The sequence below is a fragment of the Xenopus laevis genome, chromosome 9_10S, assembly GCF_017654675.1.
Source record: "Xenopus laevis strain J_2021 chromosome 9_10S, Xenopus_laevis_v10.1, whole genome shotgun sequence".
Lineage (NCBI taxonomy): Eukaryota > Metazoa > Chordata > Amphibia > Anura > Pipidae > Xenopus > Xenopus laevis.
In genome coordinates, this window is record NC_054388.1 from 70,885,239 (window position 1) to 70,901,005 (window position 15,767).

The window sequence follows — 15,767 nt, forward strand, 5'->3', positions numbered from 1 at the left end:
TATCCATATGCATAATGCAGCCTCTGGCCATTCTAGGTCTGCCTACTTGGGCTTTTATGATGAGTAGAATTTGCGTAGAGAAGATGCTTATCTCCAGCAGCTAGGAAAATTACATTTATTTGCTGATTGGTACAAAAATGTAAATGCACAGGGCTGTTGAGGTATAATCCTACCTTTATTGAACAGTTAAAGCAGGTAAAGCAGCTTAGCACCAAATCCACACACAACCTTAATAAGCTTGAGCTAGGGGTTAGACTGGAACACAGACTACATGCTTTATTTATTTATTCTGTGTTTTTTTTAAATGTGAGCATAGGGCAAATCTGTAAAGTGTATCCTTCACTTGTTTAAAGTACTCTGGTTTAACCAAAAATATCTGGTTTTGATTACTGGTCAAAGTCTGGAGGCATTTCTTTAAAAGAACAACATTCTTCAGGCATATACAGTTGTGCATTTTCTGTTAATTGAAATTCCAGAAGTTAATGTTTTTTTAAATACGTTATAAATAGGTGGATGCAATGCCTTGTTTCACATTTTCCCACAGTAAATATGAATTGCTGCATGCATTTATCCCCATTTTTATAACACAAACATATTCTGCATCACTTTACAGAGATTATACATAATTTTCATAAATCCCTGCCCCAGCGGAGCTAACAATCTAAAACCCCAATTACATCCCTCTAAACATATTAGGCAGAGCTGGACTGGAAATAAAAAAAAGCAGTTGGTCAGGGCCCCCCATAAAAGAAATGAAAAAAATGTTGATGGTCAGCCCCCAAAGTTAAAAAACACATTGGTTGCCAGCCCCCCCCTAAGTTAAAGAAACATTGGTGGCAAGCTCCCCCAATCTCAAAAAAACATTGGTGGCGGCCTCCCAAGTTAAAAGAAAACATTGGCAGGCATCCCCCCCAAGTTAAAAAATCATTGGTGTCCAGGGTACCCTCAAGTTAACCATTGGGGGCCAGAGATTTAAAGGGATTCTGTCATGATTTTTATGATGTTTTTATTTCTAAATTACACTGCAAATAATTCACTCTACAATATAAAAGTTCATTCCTGAACCAGCAAGTGTAATTTTTTTAGTTGTAATATTGGTGTGTAGGCAGCCATCTCAGGTCATTTTGCCTGATCATGTGCTTTCAGAAACAACCAGCACTTTCGGATGAAACTGCTTTCTAGCAGGCTATTGTTTCTCCTACTCAATGTAACTGAATGTGTCGCAGTGGGACCTGGATTTACTATTGAGTGCTGTATTTATCTACCTGTTATCTTGTGTTAAGGAGCTGCTATCTGGTTACCTTCCCATTGTTCTGTTTTTAGGCTGCTGGGGGGGGGGGAAGGGAGGGGGTCATATCACTCCAAATTGCAGTACAGCAGTAAAGAGTGACTGAAGTTTATCAGAGCACAAGTTAAATGACTGGAGGCTGCTTGGAAACTGAAAATATGTCTACCCTCATGTCAGATTTCAAAATTAAATATAAAAAAAATCAGTATGCAGTGCAGGCGTCTGCTGGAGCAGCACTGATGCGTTTTGAAAAAAACATGTTTTCCCATGACAGTATCCCTTTAAAGAAAAGACAATTGGTGTTCAATGGAAACATACCTTTAAAATGTGGTTGTCAGCTTCAGCTCCCATTCAATGGCTTGCAACTTCCGCTCCCAGTCAGTGGTTCGAACTTCGACTACCATTCACAGGTTCATTTCCCATTCTGCAGCTCACAACTTCACTCCCACCAGCAGTCCACCGGGCTAATTACCTCACTGACAGATTGGCTGTCCATGCCTTATATTAGATCGGGAGACAATTACCCTGCTTGTATGTGTTTGGAGTGTGAGCATAAACTGGAATACCTGGAGGAAACCGAAAGTCATGGGCACACATAGCTGCAGGCTCAGCCTGCATATTTTTTGCAGGCTGAGAGAAGCAGATCTGCTCCGTGCAAGTGGAAGCAATTTATATGAATGGGGCAGGGAGCAGATCCACTTCTCTCAGCCTACAAAAATACTATAAGATAATACTATAAGATACTGCCCTGGACTATAGTACTGCATTGCACCAAAGTGCTGACAATAATGCTCATATTTTCATGTGGGTGACAAATCTGTTAATGTGCTGTTACCTTTCACCTACAGTAGATTATACAGATGCTATTGTTTTGTCTAGTCAACTCATTGGTCCATGTGCCAATGAGACTGCAAATGTACTGTACCAATAAAATCCTAATCGCAATACTGCCTTTAGTTTGCTACCCCACTGTCTTTGTGTTATTTTATATACTGCAATACTTTTCCTCATAATGTACACTTCGAAGTAAAGCATCCCACCCAAACTTTCAGTAACTTCAATTGGCCTTCCATGACCTTCCTGTTATAAGATAAAATACAACGTACCTGTTTAATGGTACAAATACAATGCTACCTTATGGTAACTCACACACAGTGGAGCTGAAGCTGAGGTCAGCCTAAACATGTGAAAGGAGGCATCTCTGGGCTGACCTCTGCTGTGTGTGTGGGGGCACACAAGCTGGTCAAATTTAAATTACTGCATGTCTTGCATTAAGGTGGCCATAGACGCACAGATAATATCGTAGAAAGCGAATTTTCGTCTGATATTCGTTGTGTGTATGGTGGAAAAAGAGCCGACCGATATCAGCAGAAGATTTGGATATCGGTCGGCTCGTCAATCGGGCTGGACGGAAAATTTTGATCGGGTGCCTTTGAAGGCACCCAAACATCGGCCATTGTTAGTGCTGAATCGTCAGACACAGGTAGAATTCTATTGTATCTACCTGTAATCTACCTGTATATCTGACACGTGTGTTTTGAAACGAAGAAAGATCGTAATTGTTATGTCTATGGCCAGGCTCTTTGGCCCCACTTAGCCCTTATCCTCTAACCATGATGGCTCTTCTGTCTCCAGCCTTGTAACAATGGTTTGGGGAAGGCCCTTCCCTGCTTTAGCACAACCCTGCACCCATGCACAAAGAGACATCAGTGCAGAATGGGATTGCTGAGATGGGAGTGGCAGAAACTGAGAATATAACTTTGGACATGCACATATCCAGTTACTTTTGCCAATAAAGCTTATGTTAGCAAGAAATGTAGCTTCTGTCAACAAGATTTTTATGAAGGATCTTAAAACATCTCTGCTGAATTAAATCTCCCAGTGTAAATATTGTATATTGTTGCCATATTGTTATTGATCCTTGGTATGTAGTAGGAGATGTCACCTAGTATTTCATAGAAATTGTTCATCACTCACATTAGTCTTTAATGTCATATTCACACCAATGGCAAAAAAGCATTTTTTAATGGGGGAAATACACGTTTTCCTTACTGTTTCTTAAAAATGAAGCAAATGGTTTAGAAGAGTCAAAGTCATTATAATGCAAATTAAGCAATGCTGTTTATGCCTTGCATATTCATTTGCATTTTGTCTTGTTGCAGACAGTCATTTCAGTAACATTTTCCAGCTGGATGGACTGCCTATAGCCATGTGCCCATCATCATGGTTATTTGTGATTTCATGTTTGCCTTGCATACTTCATTTTCTGATTTGGCTGCTACAAATAAACTTAATCCTGTGACTGTCATTGAAGTTAATAATTCTCTCCTTTGCTTACTCTATACCTTTTTGAAGTCATAATGTCCCTCACACTATTCTACATTTCATATTGTAATCTTTCCACCTCACAAGAATAGCTAACATTCTGAAATCCTCTTGAATATTTAATGATAACCCATCTGGCTTGTTTCCCACTATTCACTCTACAGGATTACCCTGAGCACACAGCTTTTTACATTCCACTGAAACCACTATAATTAAGTGGCCAATGATCCTGTGGTTACTAGTTTAACTAGAACCGCCATGCTGATCTCGAGGCTCTCTGCACTATAATAAAATCCTTCACCCCTTTCACATCCTAACCCATTTGCTCTACAAGGTACAGTCCTATCAAATGCTTCATCCTAGAAATTCCTTCCACTTCTTCCACAATTTCTGTCCTCTATTATTTGAGCTGCCCCATAGTTCAGTAGCAACACCCCTTGTATCTCCAGCCAACTGTTGCTTAATTTGTAATTTGAGTATGTGTACCCTATTCTTTTTTTCTCCTTTCTGCACTTCCACCCTTTTGTCTAGAGATAATGGGACTATCACTCCCAAACTTCAGCACAAGCTTGTCATCTATTACATATTCACATACCAGCCCATGTAAAATACATTCCACCGATTTCAGTGTGTAATGGATCGTAATGAACTGTTTGTTGGTTTAGTAATTTATGTAGTGAGCTTTGCTGCTGACTTATTGCTGCTAATTTACTGTTTATATATATTCCTGCGACAATGTTTGACTGGACTGGTATTGAAAGTATATATTATTATTGTGACTTTTTAATTATCTGTATGATGTGATTTTATTGGGGAGTAGTCACAAAACGCATTAAGCCTTGCTCTCCCCTGCCCATTTCAAGTGTTTATGCTTTTAAGTGCAGGGGCTTTCCATCAATGAGGCGAGTTAAAAAAAACTCTCCTCAGGCAGCAGCGACAAATAGGTTACTAGGGGGAGCAAAAAGCTGGTCCTAGTACCTTTAAGAGCTGAATTTCCGAATTTCGGCTTTAATAGTGAGAGAGGGTGCACTTGTGCTCTCCGCACTAGTGGTGCGGCCTTCACCCTGAACAGGTAAGTGGGCAACGTGGGGGCAGCATTGAGCCTGAGCCCCAGAGTTTTCACTAGTTCTAGTAACCTACAGCAACCAATAGGGTTTTTGCTATTTAACAGGTTAACCATACATTTTTACTTGATTCTGGTTGCTGTGGTTCTCTAGGGCAAAATTTACAACTTATATTACCTCTAGACTGAAAACCATGTTGGGAATTCTGCTTTAACACCTGTAAGGCTATTGTTCGGAAGCAGTTAAAAAGTGTGAAAACACAAGCCTCTCCCTTCCACAAAATACTCCTTAGTCCTAGTTCTTTTCTGTACATGTTTAGAAAACATATTCAATGTGGATGTGTAATTGCAAATGTCAGGCATTAGAAGAGCAGGCTTTCCTCTGCTAGTATTAAACAGGGACCCAGCTGGTGATTTGTGGTTCCTCACTGAACTTAATCCCGGCTTTTGTCTGGGTAGACAGCCAGCCTCCATAACCAGAATCTGCAGGAACATTGCCAGTGCTAAACCGTACTTAATCCAGTGGAAATTTGCTTGAAGGGGATTATTGTTTTATTTTTATTTTCTGTCTTTTTTTTTTTTTTTTATAAGAGCACAGCAGAATCTCTTTTAGTGTCATGTTGTGGAACAAAGAATTTCCAGTTTTGCCCATGTCACTAGGATAAAAATGAAAGAAATTGAAACTAAAGATTTACTTGAACTCCAGGTTCTTTCTTCTTCTCTATATATTTGTATTTACATTCAAATAATTAATTCATGTTCTAAGAACAAAGGGTGTCAGTGTATTATGAAATTGGAATGAATATATACAACGCGATTTTCTTTTAAGTTTGATACAGAATTTGGTATAATGGAACCTTAATTTAGAAAAAGCTTTAGAAATGCTCCAAATCTGAATTAACTATTTCAAACCCCTTGTCTCTGCCCTGTCAATTTCCATTATTTTGTAGTCTCCACTTTCAAACATAGATCTGGCTGGCCGATTTAAGAAGTTGAACATTCCAACTAGAACCTGATGATTTCTAATTGCAGATAAAATTGCACTGAATGTCAAGATTTAAGCAAAGTACATTTCTGAAGTATGGTGGAACAGCCAGATCCCCATATAGATTATTTTTAAACCAATTTTTTCTATCCTTTATAGTATGACTGTGACTGACATGTTCAGCAAGCAGTTCTTCAACTGGGCTCATAGCACACATTTGCAACTAATTTCCACAATTTTTAGGCGACAATTGATATGTAAAAAGGCACCATCTATATCTATAATGGTGACATTCAAATAATTCCACCATGCAAACAAAATATGGCATGCATAATATTTCTGACCTTGAATTCATATGTAGCTTGTAGAGGTAACTAGCCACAACCGGGACCCCCCTCAAGAATTGCAGCCGACAAGGGGGGCACCCCCTTAAGACCGGTAGTTACCATTTTCATCTTAGCTATTCACATAATAGGCTCTGTGTAGTTTTTTAGCACTTGGCCAAACTTGCAGGTTCCCTCTGTGTCATTTATGTTACAGATTTTTCTGCCCATCATTCAGTTTATTTTGCCTTCTCGCTGCAAGTTAACATTACAAAACTTACTGCCTTTATGGTGTTGTAATACCTCATTGGTGACAGATGACATTTTCATTATTGCTTTGCTACATATCATCTTTATATATTATAGACAAATATCCTGCAAAATATATGCTTAGAAATGGTTCCTAGTGATGTCATCAGTTAAAATCAGTGCTTAGTGATTTCAGTGTTGTCCATGAAAATATACATTTTTTAATTTTGCATTATAAAATATAATTTCCCTCCTCCTGTTAAATGTGAAAATATTAAAGAGTTCCATGACCATAACCAGCCCTTGGCAAATTCTGATATCCGTATAAAACACAAAAGCCATGAATATTATTATTATTATTATTATTAACATGTATTTATATAGCGCCAGCATATTGCACTGTAAAGTAAATGTGATTATACAACTAAATCACATGAATTATATATATAGAACATATGGAGTTACATACATCACAATCAATACCGGTAGAAAAGGTGAGGAAGGCCCTATGCAGATAGAGCTTACACTCTAAAGGGAAGGGAGTAATACTCAAGGTGTTGGAGTGGGCAAGATCGAATTAAGTGGGTGAGAAATGTGGTACTGTATGTAGTGTTGCGTTTGGTAGTTAAGCAGAGTGAGGGTAGGCTTCTCGAAAGAAGTGCGTTTTCAGAGATTTCTTGAAAGCAGAAAGGTTGGGAGAAAGTTGGACAGACCGTGGGAGAGAGTTCCAGAGGAGGGGTGCAGCCCTTGCAAAGTCTTGAATGCGAGCATGTGAGGAGGTAATGAGAGAAGAGTTGAGTAGCAGGTCAGTAGAGGAGCGTAGTAAGCGGTTGGGTGAGTATATAGAGATGAGTTCAGAGATGTAGAGTTGGGCAGAGTTATGAAGTGCTTTGAAAGTCAGTGTCATTATTTTGAATTTGGTTCTGAAAGGTAACGGAAGTCAGTGCAGGGATTGACAGAATGGCGAGGCAGAGGAGGAGCGGTTGCTGAGGTGTATGAGCCTCGCAGCAGTGTTCATTATGGACTGGAGAGGTGAAAGTCTCTGGAGGGGAAGGCCAATTAAAAGAGAGTTACAGTAGTCTAGACACGATATGATGAGAGAGTGAATAAGAATTTTGGCAGCGTCTTGGGTGATAAATGATCGTAATTTGGATATGTTCCTTAGGTGGAATTGACATGATTTAATAGGTGACTGGATATGAGGAGTGAATGACAGGGCAGAATCTAGGATAACCCCAAGGCACCGGGCCTGGCGAGAGGGGGTGATAGTGGAATTGTTAGCTATGATGGATACTTCCGAGATGTTACTGGTGTTAGTTGGAGGAAAGAGAACCATTTCAGTTTTAGAGAGGTTTAATTTAAGGTAGCATTGCGACATCCAGGTAGAGATAGCGGACAGGCAGGAGGAGACGCGAGTTAGGATTTCTGTAAATTATCCTGCAAATTATATCCTTATAATTATCTGATGTCATTCCTGTCACATGACTCACTGAAATTTGTGTATTATAATAAATAAAGTACCCCCAGATGCAAATTATGAGGATATTAGAAGTTACCTCAGAGTTCTATGACCTGTATAAAAACAGCCTTGTGTTTTTATATGGTCGTGAAACTCCTCGGTAACTTATAATATCCATATAATTTACAAGAGGGGGTACTTCATTCACTATATATTTTCCATTGGGGGATTACATTTTTTCCTGTATAATAACTGGTTATATGCAGTATTATGAATAGGATACTATATAGCATTTATAGCCCCAGTAAAATAAAGTGTTATGAAATTAACCTGACCAATATCCTAAGCAATGGTTGCAGGAGTAGACACTGAGACTGCAGAGAGTCCCAACCTAACCACTAAGCTATATATATATATATACAGTATATATATATATCAACACACAATAACAGCACTTACAATACATACATACAATAAATACAATAAATAATCCATAAATACAACATACCTTGTTTAGAATATTTATGATGTATTTATGGATTATTTATTGTATTCATTGTATGGAGGGGATATCATCAGATGATTCCTTAATTGTTTGATGATTTATTAGTAAGGAATCTCCTAGATGACCTATGGATGGGTGTCAATTAGTGATGATTTCCAACGGTAGTTAGTGATTGGTGGTTAGTGTGTGACTCTTGGCATGCCCTTTGGGCAACTTTGTATGGATATGTAACCTTGATAAAGGCTCTGGACATGAGCCGAAACATTGATTACTGCAATATGTTAAAATAAACCATTTTATTTATTGTAGAAACCCCAGGAGTGCAGTACCGTATTTGCTTTTATCTATTACTTCCCAGGAGCAGCACCCGGGTATGTGCATGAGTATATGCCGATAGGAGTGCGAATCACAAAGACTGTCTTATATATATATATATATATATATATATATATATATATATATATATATATATATATATATATATATATATATATATATAGATATTTATATATATATATATTCCCCAGGTTGGAGTCCTAGTAGTGGGAACTGAATCAACCCCATGTTTTTACTCACATGTAACTTTATAATTAAGAACAATCTGTGTAATCTGGTACAGGTATGGAACCTGTTATCCAGAACACTTGGGACCTGGGGTTTTCCATATAATGGATCTTTCTGTAAGTTTGATCACCATACTTGAAATCTGCTAAAATAATTTAAACATTATACACAATCACAATAGGGTTGTTTTGCTTCAATAAGGATTCATGATGTCTTAGTGGGTATAAGGTACAGTTTATTATTACAGAGAAAAATGTGAATTAATAGATTAAAATGGAGTCCATGGTAGATGGCCTTCCTGTAATTCAGAGTTTTCTGGATAACAGGTTTCTGGATAACAGATGCAATACCTGTTTCTTTTTTTTATTAGGATGATTTAGGATGATTTAAAAATGTATGTAAATATATAAATTTAGTGTATTGCTCTTAATGTGGGTTGACAATGGGCTTTCCTCTATACTATTTGTAGTTCTGCAGCTATCAGAAGCTACAGAGGTCAGGCTTTAAAGGTCATATACTACACCCTTAATCCTAATCGTACAGTAACATGCCAATATGGGTTGATATATTTCCAGGAAATTTAAAGTGCTTATTGAATTATTTTAAATCATATAGTGTGGTACTAAGTGCATAGTTTCAAAATCAGGTTACTAGGTCTATATTTTAGTAGCAGGAGATGTGAGATTAATGATATAATTGTGTTAGCATTACCAGTTTGTTTATAAATTGCAAAACCTTTTTTATTTTTTATTTTAACCATGGAACAAACTAATGCATATAAAATCCAGGTCTGTGCCTGAAATTTGCAACACATGCATATGAAAGAAATTTCACTATTACGTAATTTTTTTAAATCTAAAATTTCCATATAAATATTTATTTTTTTATATTTAGCATTTCTGTGAAAACAAGAAAGTCAAACCAGTGTAAGAATATGCGATTCCCACACAGGGTAGATCAGCATAGGATACATGGAATACTAGATGAGATTAGCTGTACCGTGTCAACATTAAGGGGTAAGTATGAATATGCAACAGGTAGATTCCCAAGCTAAACTCAATACATAAACAGGCTTAATAATGCCAAACAGATGGAGATAATTACACGCAAGACCTGTAGGTGTACCCCAGGGTGAGAGATTTTTTGAAAAGGCTGGTAAAGCCAGAGGAATAAATAAGAAAAGCGTGGATAATGTGCAATAGTGGGGAGGGGGTTAGAGCTCTAAACAAATAATACAAGGTACACTTATGAAAGTTTGGATGATCCTTAAAGTGCCTCCTACATATTGCTGGCAAAATATATCATATACCCATGATTTCAAATCGTAAAAAGCAAGCCTTATATGTTTGTGGTATTAAAAAAAGAGCAAATTCTTAGTTAAAAAGTAATATAATAAAACATTTGTATCTGTATATACAGTGCCTTGGTGCCATGCATTTCCTGTGGCCCAAGATTTATAACAGATGAAACAACTGATGTCGGTCCCTTTTATTTGGCAAAATGCCCTGTCCGTTTATTAAAATGACCCTGGCAGGCATAATTTCACATTCCAATGAGACAGCTTACCCATTATAATATATCATGGAAGAGTATTTGATTTTAAAAGATGCATCACGCTGTCACAGTATCCTGGTATTACTCAGCAAAGCATACTGTGGTTTCAATCGCCGAGTAATAGGAATGTGTCAGATTGCAATAGAAACTAAATGAGGGCTTATTTGACAATCTCATTTCGAGATGTATGAGATAGATAGAAATAGAAGATTTTTGTGGTTAAGTAACTAGAGGAAATCTTGTGGTCTTAGGCAAGTCACTTCACTGCCTGGCAAGCACACACAATCCCCTACTGCCACCTACTACATACTTGAACTGCAGACATATGGCAGTTAGGCTGCTGGTTCTTTTTAGGCCTAAAACTATTTTCAGATTGAAGAGCACCAGTTGCAACACTGTCAAGCATTTTCCATTTAAGTGAATGAGAGGCAGAAGTGCTGAGACAGGCTTTTCTCTGCTGGCTCCAGAAAGCATAATAATTATTCTAGTAAAGTGTTAAAAAGTAAGAAATTGCACATATATGCTACTGTTTAAATTAAAACAATAATCAGAATACTTTTCTGATTGTCTAATACATCAGGCCACATTGCCTAATACGTTAGGGACACGTCTATAAAATACAACAACCAACATTTTTCTTTTCAACCAACAAATTTGTTAAATCCAAATGAGTTGAAATAAATTAGATTTACTTTTAGGAAATTAGAAATGTATGTATTTGTGGCAAACAAATTCTAGACAGATGTTGTACTGCTGTTTGTTATAAAGGTATAGGATCCCTTATCCGGAAACCCGATATCCAGAAAGCTCCGAATTACGGAATGGCTGTCTCTCATAGACTCCATTTTATCCAAATAATCCAAATTTTTAAAAATGATTACTTTTTTCTCTGTAATAATAAAACAGTAGCTTGTAGTTGATCCCAACTAAGATATAAATAATCCGTATTGGAAGCAAAACCAGCCTATTGGGTTTATTTAATGTTTAGATTAATTTCTATTAGACTTAAGGCATGAAGACCCAAATTATGGAAAGATCCATTATCCGGAAAACCCCAGGTCCGCAGCATTCTGGATAACAGGTCCCATACCTGTACTGACAAAGTAATGAATAGTTGTTGACTGTTGTCTTAAATCCAATAGAACAGGCCACTACAAACTTAAGATGGGTTAAAGAATTAATCTTATATTATTTTCTATGCCAGTTTAGTTCTTAATTTTATTCTTTTGGTTGCTAATTAAGAAGCAGTGAAAATTAATTTCTCTACTACTCCCTCAAGATTGTTAATTTTTACATAGCAGCTGTGTACTTAATTATATTATTAAAGAATATACATTCCTTTGAACATCCTGTCTAATTAAAAGCACAACACTGTCAGACAAAACAAATTTGAAATGTCTATTTTATTATGCTTCTTTCAGTGTTAGAATCACACACAGTATTTCAAGACTAAATTACAGCATGGCCAATATATCAAATAAGGAAGATAATAGTAATGTTTACTGTTTTGATTGTTTAAAAATCTGGCTTAAATCAGTTTTATCTCAAAGGAGTCTTGCATAAATCTGCAAAATATAATACATGGTGAAAAGTGGTAAAGGTTTTAATAGGACTATGAGACAAGGTTTGTTATTGCTTGTGAGTCAGCAACAGATAAGGATTTGGGAAAAGAGTCAAATATGCATTTTTTAGGCTTCAAATGGATGAATAGCAAGTGTACTGGAAGGAAATATAAGAGCTGGTCTGGCGGGGGTCTTTTATAGACACAAAGGCAGTTATTTATCAAAATTTTTAATTTTCTGTCTATTTTCTGAAAAACAATTTGACCAAATCCTTACAGACTTTCCCCACTATTTATCAATAAAAGACCCAAAAAAAATCGTAATTGTGTGTTTTTTTCAGATTTGTCGCCAAAAAATTTGACTTTCGGATTATATGCCCACAACCACGAAATCTATGTCAACGGGACATCTGCCATTGACTTTTACATGAACTGGGCAGGTCTGAGTTGGAGTACTTTTTTATTCTGGCTTTTTACACCATCAATGTTTTATAAATCACAAAACAATTTTGCATTTTCCCTTTAAAAGTCCGACCAGAAAAAATCGGACTTAGAATAAACTTTAGAATAAATAGCCCCCAAAGTAACAATAGAGTGGGTAGTAGTGGGTGGGTACAATTGTGTGATTGGTGATAAGTCAATAAACGAGGAAGGTGATATTGTATATGAAAGTAAAAAACCGTGATGACATGCATTGTCCTGATCATATTTTTGCATCAATGGAAATATTAGTTTTTTAAAAAAATAAAATGTTTGCAAGGTGCAGCAATCTGTTCCTTTATTAATCAAGAAGAAAAAATGTTTTGGAAAAAAATACCATGCAAAAAAAATTTGATCATGAAAAAGCACAAAATCGTGTTTTTTCATAAATATACCCAATCCCCTTCTTTGTTTAATATAACAACGCCTTATTATTGTGTTTATTCAGCTAAGCAGCCCAGAGTAGACTGCCCATTTTATTCATCAATAATTTAAAATAATACAATCTAACTGTGATTCTTGTCATTGCTTTCTTCTTTTCTTGGCTGCTCTTTTCCCCAGTGATCTGTTGCTTTCCTCTATGGCAGTGATCCCCAACCAGTAGCTCGCGAGCAACATGTTGCTCTCCAACCCCTTGAATGTTGCTCTCTGTGTCCTCAGAGCAGGTGCTTATTTTTGAATTCCAGGCTTGGAAGCAAGTTTTAATTGCATAAAAACTAAGTATAGTACCAAGTAGAGCCTTTTGTAGGCTTCCAGTCCACATAGGGGCAACCAAATGGCCAATCACAGCCCTTATTTGGCACCCCATGGGACTATTTTATGCTTGTGTTGCTCTCCATCTCTTTTTACATTTGAATGTGGCTCACGGGTAAAAAAAGGTTGGGGACCTCTGCTCTATGGCAACCAAAGAGAGCTGGAAGAACCAAAACCTCTGGATAATGTGATCATATATCAACATGGGTTGATTTATCTGATTTGGTTTCTATTTCAGAAACTAAGAACAATAAACAAATAAAGTTAGCAACATTGCGTTTTTTGGAAAAGCCAAAATTCATAGTATAATTAATAGTAATGAATGAGAAATCATAATGAAATGATAGGTTTAGGAATGGAGGGTACACTTTGTTCTTGTCTTGAGTTTTCCTCTTAGTCTGAGAAAGTGAAACCATCTGTGAATCTGGAATAACGGAGTTTGAGTATATATCCATGTTTCTCAAACCTCTCCATCTGTCCACAAAGCTTTTAATGATGACCCTGGATTAGTATAGGTCATTTTAGTTTTTTTGTCTCCTGTCCTGCAGATGAACAGACATAATGGTATAAATAGACTTTTGACATAAGATACCTTCTAATATTGGATGACACATTAGAGTCTATTAACCTGAATAGGCGGAGAAGTGTCTTTAAGCTCCACACTGTGTTTCATGGCCGATTAATGCTTAGTAATTATAGCTCTAGGGGCTACCAATCTGTATTCTTAAATCCATAGACCATAAAGGTAGAGCCACAATACCACAAACATATCACACAAACAAAAAAAAAGTTTCATCGAAATTCAATTAAATGACATGCAGAGAGCATTATTTATTTAATGTTGTAATCTATGTTTATTATTCAGGTAAAAATAAAATTAATATGATAGTTATACATTTTACATGTTTATTGTAAAGAGAAAGGTGTTGAAGGTGTTATTCTTATTTGACGGATATGTAAACTATTAAAATAATCCAAAACTTTTTGTGTGTGTTTCATAAAAGAAAAAGATAAAGATAAACATGCACTCCCTGTTTCAAATACTCACTGTGAGTAATATGAAAATGAATGTCCGTTTATTGGAGTTGGAAGCAAGGGCAAATGGGATCGGCAGGTAATGGAGGCAGTAACAAATGTAATTGATGACTTACTTGCAGAATAATTCGATATGCTAAAATTGAGTCAACCAACCTTCATGTGCAGCACAAGCTGGAGTCTGTATTGCTTCCTGTAATGTCTATCCAAAATATCTTAGTAATAACATGTTATTAACCAGAGGGTATTAGGTTCACACTTCCCTCTGTAATGTAGCGAAAAACAAAAGCACTGGCAAAATAATCATTTTGATCATAAACACCTATAGTAGCATGTCAAGATGCACCCACAAATAATTCTTGTGTTAGGGCTCACCTATAACTCTTAAGTCTCCTTCCATCACTTTATTTCTCAACTTAAGGCAATAGCCTTCACTTATTGTTTATGAACTAAGCATCCTCTTCCCTAACCCTTGCCCTATGACACTTTAGGGGGGCAATGCTATAAAAAGGTAACCTATATCTAGTAGTCCACGGCAACCAATGAGATGTTTTGCTTTCAAAGAGGATATGCGTAAATATTCCCTGCTGATTGGTTTCCATGGGAGCAAATTTTTGCACTTGATGTTGCATTATTCCCCCTAGATATCGTGTAGAAGTAAAGCTTAACCAAAGAAGTAGGCTAAAAATGTTGTACATTGTTCACAGCCCTTTAGCAGGGAAGATCTGTGCCTCCAAAGATGCCCCAGTAGCTCCCCATCTTCTTTTCTGCTGATTCACTGCACATGCTCTGTGCTGCTGTCACTTACTGAGCTTAGGGACCCACTCACAATATACAGTACACATAGAATAGAAATGTCACAATATAAGGCTGATTAGTAATTAATAGAGATAATTACTACATGGCAACACAGAAAAGAATGCAATTAGCATCAGAATTTAATAATCAGCCCTGTAGCATCATCTTTTTCTGCTTGATCATTTGCGACAACCTCTGAATTTAGCATCTCAACAGCTGCTCAGAGCCCAAGATGGTGACCCGCTGTGACAAGTTTGAAGTCCTGGAGCATTGCTTTGTTTACTTGTAATGTTTGATATTTTTATTAAAAATTACTTTTTTAAATTAATCTATGTATTTAAAAGAAATGGGACTTTGGGAAAAAAAGAAATTTTAAGTTCTCACATTTTTTTCAAAATAGAATTTTGCATTCATTCTTCCTCTTTCCATAATTCTAGGGTTAAATGACTACTCTTGCTCATACCTATTAAGACCAGCTTTGTTCTTAACACCTACAATTAATGTCACCAAACAAGTTAATTTGGAGAATAATAACATTTGCACAAACAACAAGGAAAGGGTGTATAGACCCCTCTCTATAATACTGTATTTACTGCCCTGAACTTCCAGGCAATCCATGACAACTAGGACTGTTTACCACTGTGGGCAATTATGTGTGTGATAATAGCTTCTTTAAGATATTCACATGGGAAGTTTTTTTCCCCAAGCTGGAATTTAATCACATGCATTACCATTAAAAGCACTGATAAAACAAGGAACATTTTGCAAATGAACTCAGGTTCAATGATTTACACTAGCAATAAATCTCAAAATAATTCTAACCTA